The 21,579-nt window shown below is 41.0% G+C and overlaps 1 protein-coding gene across 4 annotated transcripts in view; it reads right to left on the minus strand.

Annotated features, from left to right (window-relative positions):
- LOC118120925 (LIM domain containing preferred translocation partner in lipoma) overlaps nucleotides 1–15,382 on the minus strand; it is a 153,335-nt gene extending 137,953 nt beyond the window's left edge. For 2 of the 4 annotated variants that reach the window (XM_035176427.2, XM_035176422.2), the window contains exons 1-2: nucleotides 14,974–15,382; nucleotides 6,971–7,039 (exon numbers count right to left, since the gene is read on the minus strand). The gene's annotated coding sequence lies outside the window, so the exon portion shown is untranslated. The other 2 variants (XM_035176425.2, XM_035176424.2) reach the window with 2 other exon arrangements.
- Nucleotides 15,383–21,579: the final 6,197 nt, after the last annotated feature.

Raw genomic sequence — 21,579 nt, forward strand, 5'->3', positions numbered from 1 at the left:
TTGGCACATTATTAATGGCCCTGTGTTGCCAACATGCCTCAGTAATTTGACTGTCTTTAGGGGCTGGCATCTGTCAGTCCATGCCAAGCAAGTGTATCAGTCACGTAGTGTAAAGTGTCCCATTAGGCCCAAGCTCCTGCATAATCCCAGATTAATCATTTAGTGGCATCTGATCCTAAATGATTGGGGCACAGAGAAAATGTCACTTCTGGCACACAATCACTCCGCTGTCTGGAATTGTTAGCATTATGACAGTGTTAAAGATTACTGTTGTTTACTGGTAATGAAAGTGTTGACAAACACCAAAGAGAAATTTTCACTAAGCACAATAGTTTGACAAATGATGGGTGTTGGGCAACAGGAATACCCGAGGGTGTAATCAGACTTGATTCAAAGTAAAATGTATGGTTCTTTTCAGAAGCAGGAACTTTCCTGGGAATCTAGCAACCTTTTCTAAATCACAGAAACTATATTTCAGGTTAAATAAAAGTTCTGTTTTTGTGTTCTGGGCCATGGACTTTGACGCCCAAAAAGTTCCTGGTCCTAAGATAGTTCCTGCTGCGTTAGATGATTAGAGGTGACCATCAAGAAGAACTAATATTAGGACAAGACATGGAGATTTTGGAGACATGGAGACAATGAAATAAATTAAATCACCACTGTGAGATCACAAGACTCTTCTTCTATTAGTCTGCATGGTCTGTTCCGCAAATTAAACTAGAATTACCACTTTGCGGTTGCATCCCTCCAGCTACCAGTGCAATTTCAGTCTACATCCAATTTTTCACAGACTCCGTAACCCTAACCTTTGACCTTTGACCACTGAAATCTAATCAAGTAATATTTGAGTTCAACTCACACCAAGATTTCCCCTACAGGGCACTATTATATCATGCTAAAGAGGCCAAAGACATGTTTTGTGAGGCCACAATCTTGACTTTTGACCTTTGACCACCAAAATATTAGTGAACGATTGAATCAAATTTAAAGAAATTCCATCAAAGTGTTTCTGAGATGATGCGCTCACAAGACCAAATATCTCTTTTGTCCCCTTGACCTTTGACCACCAAATTTTAATCTGTTCATTCATCAGTCAAAGTGAACGTTTGTACGAAATTTGAAAAAACTCCCTCAAGGCATTCTTGAGATACTGTTTTGATGAGAACGGGACAGATGGATGGACACGCCACCTCATAAACCTCTTGGCCACTGGCTGTTGCCAGCGTGCCGGAGTAGAAAATAAGTTCACCAAGTTAATCGCTCTTTTAGACAAAATCCATAATTTTCTGACTTTGGGATGCATCGAAATTTACTGATGAATAACTAAAAAGCAGAAAAGTCCAATTAGTAAGTTCTCCTCTGAATGTATTGCAAGGATAAAGATTTATCCACCGTATTGCACATACTTATAATATTATTATCATTATTATTAATTATTGCAATAATCATGTAATTTCTACTTAACTAGGGTGAAATCTTATTTTAACTGATAAGTAACCACATTTCCATGAGGGGCTAATTTACTGCAGAAGACTAGTAAATTTAGGCTAACTGAGACAAATTAAGTAGAAGTCCCAACTTGAACTTGAGAGATTGTATCACAAAAAACATCCACAGTCCTTCACTGCAGAGTTTACTGGCAGTGAGAAACCTTTCCAGAGAGAAATCTGGGCTCTACAACAAGAATGAAAACTTTCCTGAAGTAAAATGCAAAAGATACTTCATTCTTGTGAAATGACTGAATGACTTAATTCCTAAGCAATGATATAAAGTGTCTGGTGGAGGCTGCTGACAACATGACAACAGATCACAAATCTGACAACATCCCAACCGTGAAGGAGGGTCATGACATCATGCAGAAGGAGTGGGTCTTTTTTTTTTTTTATAGCTGAGAAGGGAACAATAAATGAAGGCTTGAGAGGAACCTTCTTTAAAGTGCCAAAGAGCTTAAACTGAGGTGATGATTTACAGTACGTTAAAACATAATAATGGCCACTGCAGCCAAATTGACACTGCGATGATGGGCCCTGCCAAAGCCTTGAAACATATTGTAAAATAATGTGTCTGAGATTGTTGTTTATTGACTCACCCTGTACAGCTTTACTGGGTGAGATGAATAAAAATCAATCTAGACTGGGAAAAAATCCCCAAATTCACATGTGCCAAGCAGACGCTGACATGTATCCAAAGCTCTGATAATTCTCGTGTCAGTCCTCAAAATGTTGGTGCCACGAGGGTTATTTAGCCCTGAGAAGAAACAGAGCCTGGCTGCTTGTGTTTACGTACAATCTCTGTGTTCAATCTGCACTCTAAAACTCTCAAGGGTACAATTTGAGAAAAAAAAAGTTGTTTAGAAGGCTTTGTTAGTTAGAGAGTAATCAAGAGGTAAACACAAAAACAGAAAGTAATCAAACCCTTAAAGTGATTCTCCTTAATAAGAAAGATAATCTCTTCTTCTTGAGCTTGATTCTCCTCAGCTCAGTTGGATCCTCAGTGTAATTGCTCTTGTTAATCATGCCTTAATTTGTTGACAAGATTCATTTGGAAGTGTTGTCTTGAAAACACACTCCCAATCTAGGGGACGCCAGCATCTTGAAATTAAGGACAGCAAAGCAGAGTGAGACCGGATTAAGTCATTGGAAGAGTGTTGGAGATGTGGCCAGAGACTGATATAACACCATGACCAGCGTCTGTCGCTGCTTATCAAACTGGACACGCCACTGAACTGTTTGTTAAGAAAGCAACGCTACTTCATTCTTGATGGTTATAATGAAACTGAAAAAAAGATCCAATATGATAACTTTAATAAAATGACCTGTTCATAGATAAGTGTTCATTGAAGATAACTGTAAACCTCTACTGTTGATTATATAGTCTCTGACAGGGTGTGTACAAAACAGCTGCAGCATGATTAGCTTTGATGGCTAATCTGAAATAATTAGCCCATTAAAGTAAAGGCACATTAGGGTCAATACGATTTTGAGTTTGTAAATTAATGTTCACAAATAATTCAAAAAGTTTGTATTTATGTATCTATGGAAGCGTATTGCATTCACTGGAGAAAAAAATATAATACTATAATAATAATCATAATAATCGTATTGATTCAGAAAAACAGAGCAGAATTTTCTCAAGTGAATGCAGTATGATTCAGTTAAAATCAAACTATACAATAAACGTGTAAAGAGGATTTGTATTTGCAAGAAAATGAGACTATGTGTCTAAACTCTATGTTAGTGGTGAGGATAGACAATGAAAGAAAGTCTTGCCTGTACAGATGCAAAGCACCTAACTGTGTATAAAACTCAGAGCTCAGTTCCCACACTCTGCAAATATGTAGGAATTTTGACCCCTTTTTATACCTGAATCTAAATGGACAATAACAATCAAACCACAAAGCAGCTGTCACCGCATTCTTTAAAGGCTGGTAGATCTTAAAGTTGGACAATGGCGCAGGCTCTGAAACCACCCAGATGGGTTTGCATAAATACTCAGGACATAATTTATTTACCATTTCCTTCAGCATCATCAAATATTATTAAACCCACTCCATCTTCAATCTTGAAAATCTACAACACATTCCAGGACCTGCAGCAGAGGAGATTGTGCATAAAAACTGTATTATGGATCATTGTGAGGACAAATAGAATCATACATGACCAAACTGAGGAACCAACTAACTGACAGCATAGACCACAATGTACATGATGCTTCAGTCATGTCGTCATCATTCAGTTAATGTTGCTTTCCTGCTCATTACATGAATGAGTCTTTGTCTTCTTGCTGTTCAGTCATGATCCCCACTGTCTCTGGTGAGAGTTGGTCAGCACTATGAGAACTTCAGGGTCAATCATGGCTCAATATACTGTATGTTTATTTCATTAGCAGATAAATGGTTCAATAAAACCTGCGTGAACAAAAGAACAACTGATGTTAACAGGAAAACTAGCTCCAAGGCTGAAAGCCGATACAGTCCCAGCTTGATTTAAAGATTAACATTAATTAGATAATCGCACCACACCATCAGTAAAGTCAGCAGCATCAGCCCTTAAAGCTAAGTGAAATCATTTACCACTTTCCTCCACTTGTGAAGAGAAAAAACTGCCAGGAACCTGCCACTAAATGTTTGAAGTGTGGAAGTAAGAGCCGGGGGGAAGGTCAGACCTGTTAAGGTGTAGCCAGTGTGAGTGGATGTTTGCAAAACCAGAACTCATCAATGGCCTGAGCTGCCCCTAGCTCGCTTACACACACACACATGCACACACACCATACACACACATGGCTATTTAACAATTTCTATCCTAAAATACCCATTCAGAGTGTGTGGACACAACAGCTTTTTGTGCTTCTCACCTTCTTTTCTAACCTCCTCATATTACCGGCAGAGACTCTTATAATAGGTCAGGCTCGTGGTCAAACGAAATTCTCACTGCAATGCTGAGTTAGTTCCAACTTTTGAAAAACCTTCCCAAAATATCTGGTGAGTTGGTGAACAGTCAAAAGTCTGTCTTTAGTTCAATACTTGCACAGGAACATTGTGTGTCTGATGCAAGGAAATAGCAATAAAATCTCTCAAACCTTCAATCAAGCAGTGACGAATACCGACACCAAGTTTCCCACAAGCAGCAAGTACATTCATTGTTTTTGAATTATGCAAAAAAGTCACTGGCAAATCACTCATTTTAACAAATATAATATAATATGAAAAGCTATTCTGAAAAAAACACATTCTCTCACAGTAGATATATATACACACATGCTACCATACAACTAAATTAATACAACAAAATATTGAGCACAAAATGATACTCACAGTTTCTCTTTAGATCACTGAAGCACAGTAAACTACTAACTTCACTAAATGGCAGTCACTTAGAAGGCTCCTCTCACCCCAAGAAAGCCTTATCCAGCTGAAATGACTCACATCCCCTCTCCCAACCTCTGTCAACCATCATGAGGAGGTAAACATTTCCAAATATGGAGAAAATATGAAGACAGTATTGAGGGCAATATCAGTTTGGTTTGCTTTCAGCCTGGAATGCCATACGCTGTGAGCCAGAGTCACTCGGCAGAGCCAGTTCTGTGGTGCATACCTTTCACTAAGAATAATAATGATGATTGTAGAGAACTTTTCACAATCGCTTGGAGTTCAGTCTGACCTAAGAGGGATAACACTGTGAGCCTGCACTTTAAAGAGTGAATAGTACAAATTCAAAAAGGAGAGGAGGTGTTAGCTTGAATGTGTAAAGGTTTATAAAAGAAACTAGGAATATATGGTGAACATTATTCTTGTTCTCCAGGCGACCCGGGCAAGATTAGAAGGTGAGGTTAGGGCATTTACTGTGAGAGCTGTCCTGTCGTACAGATTGTCCTCAAGTGATTAAGAAGGTATAATTAAAGTCTGATTACTCACCATGAGTGCCATCGGTCAGTAGAGATCACGGTAGCATAACAGCTGCTGCGACCGAACACTACACCAACCCGTGGAGCGACTTGAGGTGCGTGTTTGTCTCTTTAAACAGAACAACCCATTTCATCCAGACCCCAGAGGAAAGGACGGTGGTCAGTGGACTGACATGTTCATATTATACTTCAAATATATCTATTTTATTTTTATTTAGACAGTCTTGTTCTCTCATAACATTCCATCACTGTTATAGTTTTTTCTACTCTGGCCCATCTTTGTACATCTGGAACAAATTTAATCATTTGTAAAACAATCTCATCCTAACTCAAGAAACTTCTTCCTGCTCTAATTCAGCATTAGTCAATAATTTGCACTGGGGCTTGAGAAAAGCTTGGACAAGACAGCCTTGACGGTGTAAGAAAAGTGAGGTGCTATATTTTTGGGGAATGTTTTAGCTTATATGAAAGTCAACCTATAAAATATGTGACCATTGCATATTTGGAAGCATATTAGAAACCACAAAAACATTACCAGGTGAGTATGTGACTGCAATGTCCATACAGAGATAAGAGCTTTAAATAAAAGCAGCCGAGGAAAAGGTATGCTTTTTACAATGAGCTAAATCACACTGTATGCAACGAACCCATGAGCAGAGGGAGATCCAGGCATATGTCTGCAGAAGCACCCAGGTGTTACAACTCATGCAGGTCAGATCAGGCTGGTATAAAATACTGTGTGAGCCACGTTACAAAACACAGTATAGCTGCTTTCAGACATGCACTGAACTATGGAGAGCCTCCGGAGTTTCTGCTGACTTTCTCTGTCTGGCCCCCTAGTATGAAGTCCGCAGAAAGTCTGGAGGAGCCAACATGAGAACACAGCAGGAGATCCTCTGCTGGATTCACCGCTAGCGAGTGGAGGGAGGGGTTGATGACGCCTCTAACACGTGATGGACGCAGAGATGGAAAAATCAAAAAGAGAACAAATATCTTAGGATGTAAAAGCGGTGCCATACACGGGGAGGACACAGACAAACATGTCAAGAAAGCCAACGGCAGTGTCAATGTGCTGTAAACAAAAACATGTGATCAAAGTGTGGACCCATTTCTCGAGAGTTTCTCCTCAGGACATGTCTGAAAACGGCTTGTGACAAATCGAACCAACAAAATCAGATCCCAGCATTGCAGTTTGAATATGGCCTAGCATTATGGTAATATTATACCTGCTGCGCAAATGCTCTGGAGGAGCAGAAGTTAATAATAACCTGCACTGAAAGATACACCTTGCAACACAATAATTTACTAACATGTACTCACGCTGGGTACCACCACGTATATTTTCTTTTGCCACTGAGCTTCTTTAAGTTCCCAAACAAATCAGTTTCTGCGGATTGACTTGGCCCTGAGTTAATAAATGAAATGTCCATATTTGTGCCCTTAAACTGGATGTTAAAACACACAACCTTCCAAATATAAGTTCTACCACTGCCAGAACGTAACATAAAAGCAGGACAAAAACAGACAAAGAAGACTCTAGCAGGAAAGTACAGCAAAGCTATCTTACCTTTCTCCTCTCTGGATGTTTGGGATTTCTGCAGAGTAGTAAAAGTGATACTCCTTACTGTGTTGAAATCTGTTGAGACAAAGACGATGAAATTAAGATTGAGTAAACTTAATTTGATTACATATGGGGATATTATGAATCATGATATATTTATATATATGGTAAATGGTCACTGTTTATATAGCGCTTTTCTAGTCCTGATGACCACTCAATGCAGTGCAGTACAGTTTTTTTTGCCATTCACACAAACATTCATACAGTCCATATATGGGCAGCACTTTCTTCTCTATTGGGGCAATTTGGGCTTTAGTATTTCCCCCAAGGACACTTCGGCATGCAGATAGGGAAGACTGGGATCGAGCTGCCGACCTTCTGGTTAGAGGATGACCGCTCTACCCCCTCAGCCACAGCCGGCCCCATATATACAGTATGTACCTATACATATACATTTGGTGGCTGCTACAGGCTAGATCATTCAAGGGAAACATAAATCGCACAATCATTGGTCTGTTTTAATGTTGTTATCTGTTTACGGCAGCTGCATTCGAGTGATCATGTGTGAACCCTCAACTTCTGTATTGTGCTACTATTTGCACATTAAAGCTAAGCCCTTGTTATTTATACATTTTGTATTGGGTTTATTTATGTGTCACACACACTGTAAATGGAGCTTTTCCATTGTGTTAGTTCATGTTTAATGGTGGGTTAATAAGCTTCAAATAAGTTCAAATGACATAACTGTCATTGTTCTGTGCAGGGCCTCGTCAACATGTCACAGTTAGTGGATGCTGACTGTGTTGTTCATCTGTGGAGGGATGAACCATACGCAGGCTGCTATCCATCCTGTATGAACCTGAGTGTAAGTTGTCCATTTTTGGGCTGCCATTTTTCAGCGGGCACCTGTCACACTGTTGGAGTAATACTTCACTGCAAAGACAGTGCGTAGAAAACAATGCTGACAAGTGACACCTCGGAAAATATTTCACCCCAGTGTGACAATTATTCAGTGTTAAGATCAAACAGGGCAAAATAACCTTTGATATAAATGGTATCTCTCAGAAACGGGACAAATCGGTCCAATGTTAAAGTCATAGCGACAATGTTTGACTTGTAGTCATTGATCAGATTTTGTGTTGATATTCATGATAGACACAATCATGAATATCAACAATATTATAACACTATTCAAATAAGTATCAACACACTATTGTAGCTGAATATCATGAAATTACTGGAATCAGAAAACATTAACACATACAGATTTTTCCACAATTTATGGGTATTGTGATCTTGTTGCACTGATCATATATCTCAGGTGATAGTTGTATTTCTTTGCTGTATTTTACACATGAGCCTGATCTTTACAGTTTATAGCTTTGGATATTGATTATTCTATTGTCTGAATAATGTATTAATGAAAATGTCCGTCATATATTCTATGAGCCCAACAGAACATGTTCACCGCTTTTTTTTTCAGCGACCCAGCAAATCCTCACATTAAAGAGGATGTAATGTGCAAATGTTTAGGATATTTAGTTAATAAATACGTTTAAAAAAGTGACACTCAAACTAATTAGTGTGTTTAGTGCAGTTTAGTTTAGCAGTAATTATTTGGTGTGGTTTTTGACAAACTAGATCATTACCCATGTTTGAGTCTAATAATTATGTCCTATTACGTTGTTCTCTAATCTGATCTGCACACTACTGTGATGAAGATGAAGCTTTCATGAGCTGGTAAAAGTGGATGAAAGTTGGAGAAGTGCACTGCCTCTACTCCTTCAGACAGCGCTCTGGTTGGTGTTTTCTGATGCAACTGCGAAGCCTGCTTTAAGAAACATGATGCATTCAGCTATATAGTGCAATAAACCTGCAAACCAATTGCCCTCACATGAGACTAAACTCGTTTTTATTTCCACATTTTTAACTGTAAAACTGAGATAGAGTACGCAGCAGGCTAGAGGAAGGAAACAAGTCGTTCACATTGTAATTAGTGCAAGTAAAGCGGTTAAAACTAGACAAATGAGTCTGAAAAGTGGTATAATTATGTTAAAGGGGACATAGCATGCCCATTTTACCACAAGTTGATATGGTTCCTTGGGGTCTTAATGAAATGTCTGAAACATACTTTGGTCAAAATACCACAAGGATCATATAAAACAGCACCCTTTTTACCCTGTATAAAACAGCCCTCCACAGAGTGACCTGTTTTGAGTGCCTGTTCCTTTAAATGCTAATGAGCCAGCTCCCCCCTCCCTCCTCTCCCCCCATGATTTTAAACGATATAAATTACATATTTTATATGATATAAATTATCAAATATGCATCCCATACTTTGTATTCCCTTCTGTTGTCCTGGAGTTTTAATTTTCCCAATCACATAATTAAATGTCCCCTCTGCCCATCCACTACAAGCACACAAGCAGACAGACAGAGAGAGAAAGAGAGGTGGGGGCTATGAAGACCATCATTTACCCCGAACCCGACATTCAACGGGTACAACAACAAGCGGAGAAAGCAGAATCGCGGGCTGACCTTATATATACAGTCTATGGAGGTGACCAGCGGAGAAATGCTCGTCCGTGTGAACAGCCAGGCGGCTGCGTGCTGGAGAAGCGCTGCGCTGCCTGCAGCGGCGCTTCCGCGTCCGGTGTACCGGCGTAACTACTGTAACCGGCGTAACTACTGTACCCGGCGTAACTACTGTAACCCGCGTAACTACTGTAACCCGGCGTACAGTAGAGCTAAGCTATATAATCTAACTTTCACTGAGGGAGTGGGGGACGGACGACGGACGGACGGAGGGGACTTCCAGTTCCTTGTTACGACACAATACACAGGAAGCGCAATCGAGTCGCTCAAGCATGACGTTTCTGACTTAGAGGAACCATAACAAAACGCGCGAGTGTTTTTCCCCAGAGTTTTTGGGTTGGTAGACATGCCAGATACCCACATTAACCTGTAGAAGCACTAACAAAGTGGAATTTGCATGCTATGTCCCCTTTAATTCACTGCATGACCTCCTGTTCTTTAAGTTGCCGAGTACAGTGAGGGTACGTTCAATGAACAACTCCTAACACTATGCAGGTATAGTGCAGGATAATGAAATGTTCTGTACAAGGGTTTTTTACAAGAAAGTGAGCAGCATTGCTGTGCAAAGCCGGCCCACTCCATGTCACGTCTCTTCCTGGGAACAGCAGAGTTTGAGCAGGCGCTGACAAGTCCGTGCTCGGCCCTCTGAGTGTTTGTCGTGTTATCTGTTCACAAGCACATTTACGGTTTTTTTTTTTTCTTCTTTTACAATGACTATTACTATAATTTTCTGTGGTGGTGCACACTTTCACTAACATTATAAAATCTTAATGTTTGTTGCATTCAAGAGTCCAGTACATCACTCCTAACCTAACCGAACCGAACCCCACCCCCAGACAGACATATACCAAACCACCTCGTTCCAATCTTCAAAAAATTACTTATCAAATGTTTACACAAAATGCATAGTGTGCTTGCTCAAATAAATAATTCTAAAGTAGTGACGTTATGTGCAAACCTCATCATTCACATGCGTCTAGACATTCTAGTCTTCAACCAGTCTTCCAAAATTACAGAGCCTTTGGCAGAAAGCTAGTAGCATGGGGCCTCATTAGGGGGGTTCCAACCATGGTGTCATTGCAGTCTCCTGTACTGATCAGTGAGTTTAAGGGTTTTTCACGAAATTATCATTGCTGTGGACTCACGTAAACAGCCTCTCTCTGGGCCCCCACACCTCAGTTTGGGGCCCCAGGCAATTGCGTGCTTTGCTTAATCTGTTGCAACGCCTCTGATTTACAGAACAAAGCATAATACTCAGTGATATTTGATCAAGATGAGGTTAAATCCTTAAAAACAAAGTTGAAAAACAGTTGTGGAATACAGCAATTCATAAATTCATGCGATGATCACATCACATTAGCATTCTGCCAATCACTGAACAGCACGGCCCCAGAGAGAGATGTGTCTCGCGCTTGCAGGGCAACACAGTCAACAGCCTTCTGATCAAAATAACTACAGTTTGTCAAAATCCTTAAAACGTCATGTATAACTTATAATGCCTCTGGGTTTGTCCAAAAATCCCTGTAGTTGGGTGCTTCTTATTTCTAAAAAAAGTCACTAAAGGTGTCCGTTAATATAGATTTATATATTTAACGAGATCCTTAAATTGCATGTTGTATGGAGGCTTCTGCTATGTGACTCAAATTTAATAAAAATACATGAAAGGCAAAAACACAGAGGGTCTTTTCTTAATTTCTGGTAGACAACCCATTTACCATGTATTGTATAGATTCCCACTAGCTTCTGGTTGCAGTAACAATCGCACGGGTGATGCTCTCTAAAAGCCCACTGTCCTGACACCACCCTCTAATCTAAAACTGTGCATTTTGAGCCTGAGAAACTGCTCTTTTAAGAAAAGGACGTCCTCATTAAAAATATACCAAGAAACACAAACAGGAGAATAACTTGACTAAATCTATCAGGGGGCCCCAGGCTTGAAGGCAGTTGAGGCACTCATCTTTTAACTTCAGCATCATCAGCACTGTCAAACCAGTCCTTTTAAACCACAGATTTTAAAGACAGTTCCATTTAATGTTGCCTGAGTCAAGAATGTGTTAGAGCAAGGCAGATGTATGCAGTTTGATGGCAGCACTCTCGGGGGACCTTGGTGTTATTGATTTGAAATTCACATCTAAGTCAAAGTTTGAATTTAGTCTTTTTAAAAAGGAAAGTGAAACTTATTTTTCACGTTTGCCTCATTTTATAGCAGATCAATATCTTTAGTCTGGATCTAGGTTATTTTGTCCGTCACAAAGAGGAAGACAACAATGTCAAAGATGTTTCCATAGTTTTTCAGCGAAGTAATCTGTGACTATGACCCATGAAAAGCTTTGGAGGAAAACCTGAGGTATGAGTAGTCTGCTTGAAGACAGACTATAGTGTAATTTCTCTAAAGCTTTAAAGCTTGGTATATAGACAGATCAGGGGAAATCCGTATAGTCTAAATGTCTCTGAAACGTCCGACACTCCATCATAACTTTCAAAAGGATGAGACTTACTTTGGCTAAATCTATCAATCCTATTTTAAGACATTTATGTCTATGAGAATACAGGATGTGGACAGTGAGACGTTGACGAGCTAAAACCCACCTAACTTAAATGTAAGGAGGAAGAAAGTAACTTAGAACTGTCTTTGGAAATTTGTTGTGGTCAAGTGGTCGAAACACAAGTGACTTTTTGCATTTGTTGACACATGAAAACACATGAAAATGACTAAATATGTCTTGATAATGGCAGGACTGACAAAATTAGCCCAAAGGTTAAACATGTCAATTTAAAAAATGTTATTTAAAGTCACCCTGTTTTGGCACGTTTTGGCTGAATTGACTCTACCTGGAAATTCAAAAAATCCCTTTAGACCTTAGCCTTTAGTATCTTAGCCCCCACATACTTTTGCAGCGGAAATGTCATATGAAGTAATGGCTTCTCGCCGGTTGTCCTAAGCTGTTTAAACCACCAGGAGAGTTGGCTGGTTCCGAGACAGCCGGGGCTAAATCATGTCTGAGGAGCGTGGGGGGTCCCAAGCCATTAGAACTGCTGGCAGGGTGTGAATGTGAGGCATCGTACACACTTTGTTAATACACTACAATATGTGGTTTTTGTGATCCGAAGTGGATAGTGTGTGCATTCACATTAAAATGAGGTCGGATCTCACCTCCCTGCTCTATGCAAACAACTGGTACATCATTTCTGTTTAAGAAGACCAAATTATGTTGTTTTTACCCAGTCTGAGTACACAACTATGTCTGATGCCACTGTGTGTGTGTGTGTGTGTGTCAGCACGAGCGAGCGAAAGAGGAGTAGAGAGAAGAGTCAGGAATGTCTGAGTGAATCTCGTGCCGCTGCGCTGTGAAGAAAGTTTTGACCAATTTAAGGAAAGTATCAATCGTTTTGTGCTGATTAGTGTTGATATAGTGGCGGTGGTTACAAACAAGTCTACCAGAAGAGAAAATATATATTCGATTCTTAGTGAAACTGTAGCAGGTCAGAAGACGTCAGCTGAGTAGGAGGTCCTTCATATGTGGCCCAGGATGGATTTGCATTCATATTGCTAAAAGAATGTGGACACATGTGGCCCAGACCACCTCCGTATGTTTTTGTTTACAGAACATCGACACTGGTGTCTGCCTTTATCTCCAAAAGCTTTCTCTAACATCTTTGTCTGTGTCTTCAATGTGTACTTCACCCCTTTTGTATCCTGAGATATTTGTCTTCTTCTATTTTTGTGCCTGCCACGTGTTACAAATGTCATCAACACGTCCAATCACTAGTGAATTCTGCTGAGGATCTCCTGCTGTTGTCTCCCATTGGTTCATTCGGACATTCTCTTGAGTTTGACCCGGGGGCTCTTGCTCGGACATTTGTGTTCACACATAAAGCCCCTCAGGAGAGGGTGTGGAGATTCTTCAGAGATCAGTGCCTGTCTGAAAGCAGCTTTAAGGGAAAGTTCACTGAAAAATGAAAATTCACTCATTATCTACTCATCACTATGCTGATGGAGGGGTGGGTGAAAAAAAATAAAATAAACGAAAACGCCTCCATACTGCTCCTGTGGTCTCATCCAAGTGTCCATAAGCCGCGACGTTCAAATTTGACTCAAAACGGTGTAATTTACACCATGACTTTAGCCTAAATGTCCTCTGATATCCTCTTCTGTAGCCGTGTTCACGCTCGCACGCACACACTGCACACAAGCTCTGGCCCAAAGGGCACACTCGGGGTGCGCGTTAGCATCACTACTTCCGGCAGCAGACTTTTAGGCATAAAACATGGTTTAAATGAGGCCGTTTCGAGTCAAATTTGAATGTCGGGGCTTACAGACACTTGAATGGCAGAACACATGGCGGCATTTGATTGAAGACAAGGTCAACAGTTACTTCAAATGGATTGGATCTGGCTGCAATGCCATTTACCCCTGAAACTCCAAAAGTGTTTTGTGGACTCAAACACTTCACCCACCCCCTCCATCGGCATAGAGGTGAGTAGGTAATGAGTAAATTTTCATTTTGGGGTGAACTGTCCCTCTAAGCAGCTACACAAGTTTAAAATCACCTGTACAGTAACCAGAAGTCACACTCTGGGTGGAGCCAGGTCAACATACACTGAGGCAGGGATGGTTTCCTGCTTGTTATCTATACTGCAGGCCCGCACTGTAAATGTTGCCCCACTCCTTTTACGACCGATTAGAGGCCTAATGTTACAGCACTTCAACATTAGTGCGACAAACGTAACCTGTGCATACATGTTGCTGTCATGAGTAAAGTAAAGTGCACACAGGAGTCCCCATCAGACCAGGGATGAGTTCGGAGTGAGTTACTCCAGTTAGTATAGAGTTGATCAAAACTACTTCAAAACAACGTGGCGAATCTGTGCAGTGGTAAACAAGCGTCCACTCGCTCTCACGTCGGGACGGGGATTTGTTTCAAAGCAGCGGACAGTGAGTTAGCAGCTCGTGTAGCAGGACACACCGACAAACAGTTCCAAGCTAAACAGGGAGAACTTGTGAGTGAGCCCGCAGGAGCTGGACGCGTTTCTCCGGTGACAGTCTGCTCTTCCGCATTGCTCGGCACCACAACACCGGGCGACACACACACGCAGACACACACACCCAGAGACGCCCCGCGGTTCCGTCAAGCTCAAATTAAAACTTCACGACGCCTGAACGTGTCCAGCTCGGCGGCAGCTAGCGACAGGTTAGCTCAGTGTAACTTTAGCCCGAGCTAACGTGCCGAGTCCACGCCCTCACTGTGAACTCGAGTCAAACAGCGCAGCCCGACAAGGCCGAAACAAAGTGGAGCTGCTACCTCCACACACGGGGAGACGAGCCCCGGCTACGGGCACACCGCAGCCCGCACACACAGCGGCACACATCGGCGTGGGGGAGAGCCGGGCGGCTGCTCGGCGGTGAGGCTTACCTCGCTCTCTCCAGGAAACTGAGGCTCAAAATCCCGGCGAAAAAAAGTGAAACTTCGTGATCCAACGAATTCTGGGAGAGTTGCGGGGCGCTGACGTCACGCTCTGAAATTCCAGCCGCCTCGGTGAGTGGAGAGGTTTGCCCATGTAAGGCATCAGGCCAGCGGTGTCACCACGACCCACAGCAGCCTCCCAAGCGCTGCTGCCTCACTGCTGGGTGAATCACTCTGGTCCCCACTTCTCCATTTTTAACCCACAGTCAAAGCCCAGTGTGGAATATGTGGAGAGCTGCTGGTGTTATTAGATTAAACCCATGTCCTCAGCTCCTTTGTCTGCCAGAGGAGAGACAGTTCACACACAAGAAGCAGAAGTATCTTAACAGTGTAATGTCTCTCGAGCAGGGGCGTAACAACAGGGTATGCAGCATGGGTAGCTGCCTGGGGTCAAGCTGGGAGCCCCCCCATGAGAATGACTGATTACGACGGAGCCCCTAAAGTCCCAACAGGGGACATTTTTTAATCTTGAACGCACAGGTTATTATCTTTTTTATATGTTTTTTCCCCCAATCTTTATTCAAGAGCGTGGTCCACGTTGACCAGAGGTCTTCTGGGCTCAACCACGGGAAGCTGGTGAAAGCCGCTGAGGACGGGAATTGCATGAACCCGGTTGAAGTAACTGCCCATACCGTACTCTTCAAAAATGTAAAGCTAACACACCCACAATGAGGACGGGACACTTACATTTGTCATCCGTACCTGGCATTCTATTGGTTGGGAAATGTTGACCCACAAATCCAAGAGCAGACGTTTCACACGCACAGACGCAGAGTGAGCGGAAGATGAAGAGCTGAAGCTGGAGCACAGGGAATCGAGTGAAGCCCAAAATGAGAGACCACCATTTTGAATAAAAATGGGACAAAAAACACCATAGTGTGCATAAGATATCAAAAAGATAAGCAAATTGTGCACACGTTATTAACTTTTTTTATTCAAGTTGTATGTATTTGGTTGTATATGTATATTGTATATTTAATAAAGTTGATGGTTAAACTGTAAAATGTGAAGCCTCAATTACATTTCTTTGTCATTAGGGTTTGATCACAACATGTTTTTTAACGACACCAACATTTTTTACATGTATATCAGCCGACATATTGGTGTCAGAACATTTTTACCCCTAAAGGGATAGTTCACCCAAAAATGAAAATTCATTATTAACTCATTATCTACTCACCACTATGCCAATGGAGGGGTGAAGTGTTAGATTCCACAAAAAACGTTTGGAGTTTCAGGGGTAAACAGCGTTGCAGCCAAGTCCAATACAATTGAAGTAAATGGTGACCAATTCTTCAAACGTAAAAGACAACAAAAAAACAACATAAAATGCCTCTATACTGCTCCTGTGGTGTCATCCAAGTGTCTGTAAGCCCTGGTATTCAACCTTGACTCAAAACAAGGTCATTTACAACATGTTTTTAGCCTAAATGTGTGCTGTGATCCACGGATAACAGACGACATTTAGGCTAAAAACATGTTATAAATTACCTCATTTCGTAAATGAATTTTAATGTTGGGGGGGAAATATCCATATATATATATATCCCTATCTCTATATATGTCTTTATTAAATAGCACAAGGAGGAGAGACAGGAAACAGGGTGAGCCCAGGGCGTATGGACACCCACGTGGTATGCACCCTAAACATTCAGTCACCGGGTCGCCCCAAACTGTGACTTAAAAATGTGACTGGCAGTTAAACTTCCTGATTATAAGCAAAATGCGTTTTACAAAGATTTAAAGCTGCATTGATTGACATTGGCATTAATTTGGAGTCATGTTTACGGTCAAATGATGATTGAAAGTCCAACATTCACTCTTGTTGTAGCTCTGATCAGCTAAATGCTCCACAGTGGGCACCAGCTAACCACTGACTTTATTTGCCTGCCATGTGGTACTGGGCAGGTTGTGTACAGTCGGTTTATCCGGGTCTTTTCATGTGTGACTGAACCACAACAGTAAAGCTGCAGGCCCTGACACCAAAACAATGAACCAAAATAGCTGAGGAGATCTGCAGACTTTTGTTTTTCAAACCAACACTTCATTTTGACCCATTTGTAATATAAAAAATATTGATTAGTAAGGCTTTAACACTTTCGGTGTTTTTTCCTTCTCCAAATGAATATTGCTATTATCATTAACATGTTATCAATACTATGTATTTTAGCATTATACATATTCTGGTGAATAATTGGTGAGAAGTCATTGTTCTCACCCGGTTTCACATGAACGTGGAGTCGTTCTGCCACTTCTCTTTTCTCATGTTTTCAACAACAAAGCTCTGGCTTCATGAGGGCCCTGCCTGACCTCAGCTATCACTGCTATGCAAACCAGACAATCACTTTACATGCTCGTGATTCCATGCAAATATGATAACTGCTCCTGACTCTGTTCTCATGCCAGCATCACAGGGTTGTCCATCATAACACTGCCAGTGTGTACCCCCCGTGTATTTGTACATGCCCACACCTTCAGACATTGTGAAGGCGATCTCAATAAGAATAATGGGATACATATATAATTAAATTTGTTTCAATTCATATATTTACAAGAAAAATATTTAAAAGCTCTGTCATTCTTTTTAGAGGCCATGTATAAAGAAAGTCATTCACTCTGAGCTCTATCTTTTCTCTGATAATTCTTACTTTACTGCAGCTGGTTACTCTGCGCTCCGAGCTGTGAATATACTTTTTTTTCCACACCGTGCATGAAGAAAAGCATAAACCGTACTTGCAGATTGCACACGCTGATAAAAAACAAGCGATTTGAGCTATTTTAGTGTCGTACCCGTGCATCCCCTCGTCTCCAAGTTCCAGGGGCACACTGAGAAAGGTAATCTCATTTGTAATGTGTGACAGCTTATTTGCAAGTGTGTTCACTGGCAATCTTTTTTTTTAATGGGCCCGCCAGTGATTCTTCTTCCACTCTTAAAGCTGATTTCAAAAAGACACCCTGGAACAGTTTAGGCGACACATGCCATCGCCTGTGAACTCGAGTTATCAATCAAGCACCAATTAACATGCTCGGTTAGAGGAAATCAAGGGCTCTTTGATGTGCGGCTGTTAGGGAACGTAGTGACGCATGTCATTGGTATGATGGCTCTCAGTTTTACCACAGCATATGAAAAGAAATATGCTCACTGGGTCCACCCCGACAGATCCTTCTCACTGGAGACATGTTTGATGTTTAATCTAACTCCATCATATCTCTTAACGTTACTCATTTTAACTGCACATAATAAATATAGCACAGAAGAGAGAGTCAGAGAAAACAACCTCGTTTGTCATATTTTAGTGTTTCAATTGTTCCAGCGTCGGATATCCTGTTTTATTTGCTGCTTGTAACGCTGCCTTCTCCCCCACACCACTTCCTCTGAAGTAGGTGAACCTCAAACACGGTGCAGAACACAGCAGCTGCACAGATGAAGAGTACTTCCTCATAAAAGTGTGAGTGAAAACTAGTGTTTTGCACCGACGTGCTGAATGAGAAGACGACAAACTGTTTTCCTAATAACGCAGCCCTCTTGGCTTTGAAAAGGGCCCAGTTTTCATGAATTGTTGGCTGATGATGAAAGCGCAGATGACACGCAGGTTATGTCCTGACATGTGAAACTAAATTGACTTTAATGATATTTTTGTTAATTTGTAGGTAATGTCATGTAGTATAATCGCCGTCAGTGGGCGGGCGAGTCCAGGTGCTCGGCACAAAAACAACACAGAGATCTTTGCAAGGAGAAAAAAAACACCAACAACAAATGTGTCTGGGAACTATGTCTGCTCTGTTAATTAGAGCTGAGATAGCAGAGATTAGTCTTCAAGCACAGCCATATTACAGAGAGCCATGCCAAATAAGGAAAAACAAAAGTAGGAGACAGGCAGACTCACTACAAAAACAATGTCCCAAAGCTACTAATCAAACAACTCGCGATCTAGATCTAGACCTCAGATTACACTAATGAATTCTAATTCTTATGTTTTAGCATGTAAATGTGTATTAAAATGGGAGACAGAGACAATCCCTGCCTACAGCAAAGGTTTTAGCATAAATGATCCATGCTTCATGCCGCACCTTTGAAGCGCTTTTGAAGCAGCACGATTTTTGTCGTTGTATCCTCAAATCAGTTTTCTGGGTTTGTTGTTTCTTTTTTTTCTTTTTTTTTCAATGAGCATGATGAAGTTTCTTACCTCTGAGGAAAATGTCTTCAGCTGACTCTGTTCCCCAGCGACGACAGAGCGCTGAAGCATTTTGTCTGGTTCTGTTGCTGTCGACCAAAAACCTGGACAACACGTAAAACATCAAGACCTATTTTATATAGCAGAGGTTCTCAATTTTTTCTCTTCCAAGGACGCCCCACAAGATAGAAAATTTACAGGGCACCCCATCGTTTATGTCCCTTGGAATAAATTGACATACTATACTTAGATATCTGACAGAATACAAGATAAATAAATGTCTTGGAAAGATAATAAACATGTATTGAAAATGTTACAACATGTCAACACAGAAACTTTTCACAGACCCCTGGCAGGGTGTCACGGAACCCCAGGGGTCCTCCGACCCCCATTTTAGAACTACTGTTACATAGCACATTGCAAGCAACAAACAAATATAAAAATCAATCACTGAACGAAAGTCCGAAAAATGAACCCAACACCTGGAGAGTTCAAAGGTTTTGATTTCTCAATTGAAAAGAAGCATTTACTGGAGGAAGCATGCAGCCTGAACACACACAATATGTCCAAGTGATGGGATGAAGGGAAACTCAGATGCTTTTATTGAACAGAAAAATCACTTATCGTTGCAGTGATGTTTCACCACGGAACCATCTGGAGATTGAAAGCTCTCATCCGGGTGTACAGTTTACTCCACAGTGGTTTCTGAGACCACAAGTGACAATTTGAGGATAATGCTGTAACAGTGTAACAGCAGCACATGGAATTAGGACGTAGAGAAAGGTGATAATGTTCATTACACAGGGGTATCTCTCATACATTAGCCATGATAAACTACAGCTCACACCAGGCCCAATAAACAGTAAAGCAACAAACCCCCTGAGAGGGTTGATCTGATTACAGGAGAATATCATTGCCTCTGCCAAGGAGGTTATGTTTTCTCCCTTGTCCGTTTGTGTGTTGGTTTGTTGGTTTGTGAGCAGGATTACACAAAAACAACTGAACGGATTTCCATGAAAACTGGTGGAAGGATGTGTTATGGATCAGGGAAGAACTCATTACGTTTTGGTGCATCAGGGGGAGATTCAATTCAGGAATTTCCTTTAACATTGTGAGATCTATCGTTTTTCAACATCAATTTCCAAGGGGGTAAATTCATGGATTTTTATGTAAATGATCAGGCTCACTTAGGGAACTGATATCTGTGTGTTTAATTTGGTGCAGCTTGATTGAATTTATGGGAACAGCTGGTGGAGATATATGCTCTACTGAGTGCTATAGTTGGGAATTAACTCCCCTTTTTCAATTGTATTAGTATGAATGTGGTATTTCTCTTTTTTGGGGGAAGTTAAATATTCCCACTTAAACATTCCCCCCATAAATCTGACTTTACAATGATTAGACAAGAATGTGATATGAATCAATCAATCAATCAATTCTTATTTGTACAGCCCATATTCACAAATCACAATTTGGCTCATAGGGCTTAACAAGGAGCGACATCCTCTGCCCTTAACCCTCAACTACCAAAAAACCCTTTTAATATGGGAAAGAGAACCTAGAAACATCAGAGAGAGCCGCATGTGAGGGATCCCTCTCCCAGGACGGACAGAAGTGCAGTAGATGTAACTGTATGTAACTGAGAACATCAGCAAAATAACAGTATTTACAACATTTATTAGAATAAACAGTTTGTAACATAATGGAAAGTAAATGAAATGAGAAGTTATTGTCAGTAATGGTAGAGTATGTGAGTAGGTATATTGTATATCAAGCAGTCTTGTTGAAAATAATAGTCCACGATCAGCTGCCACCACGGTCAGGATCCACCCCCACAATCAGATGTCTCCATAATCCACAGTCCATCGTCATGATCCACTGCCGCCATCGATATGAATGAATGAGCCGTTTTTCTTTACTATGACAAAATAATAATAATAAAATCCAGTAAGTCAGTAGATTAGTAAACAACTTGCTTGTTTCTTAGTGTTTTCCATATCCTGGTGCTGAGTAACTATAAAAAAAAAAAGTGCTATCTGCCCTGCAACAAAGCAGAATGCGCCCTTAAATGTTTTATTTTATTTATTTTTTCAAGTGCAACATTTCAAACCCATGTTGCCTTTTTGTTTCTGCTGGGGTCTCCTCTGTTGAGAAACAGGAGACAGGATGAAGTTGCACAGTCTGGACGAGTCAAACAACAATGTATTTCAGAGCAACTTCTCCCAGCAGATGAATCTTTTCTCCAGCCGAACCTATGCAGCTTTGAATTTCAGCGAACGGGTTCCTGAAGGTTTGTTTTTCTGCTCAGGATCCTGAGATCCTTAATGTTTCCTTGTCTCGGTCCCGTGTGAGGTAAATACAATGAGTGGTACATCTCTGG

The sequence above is a fragment of the Hippoglossus stenolepis genome, chromosome 14, assembly GCF_022539355.2.
Source record: "Hippoglossus stenolepis isolate QCI-W04-F060 chromosome 14, HSTE1.2, whole genome shotgun sequence".
Lineage (NCBI taxonomy): Eukaryota > Metazoa > Chordata > Actinopteri > Pleuronectiformes > Pleuronectidae > Hippoglossus > Hippoglossus stenolepis.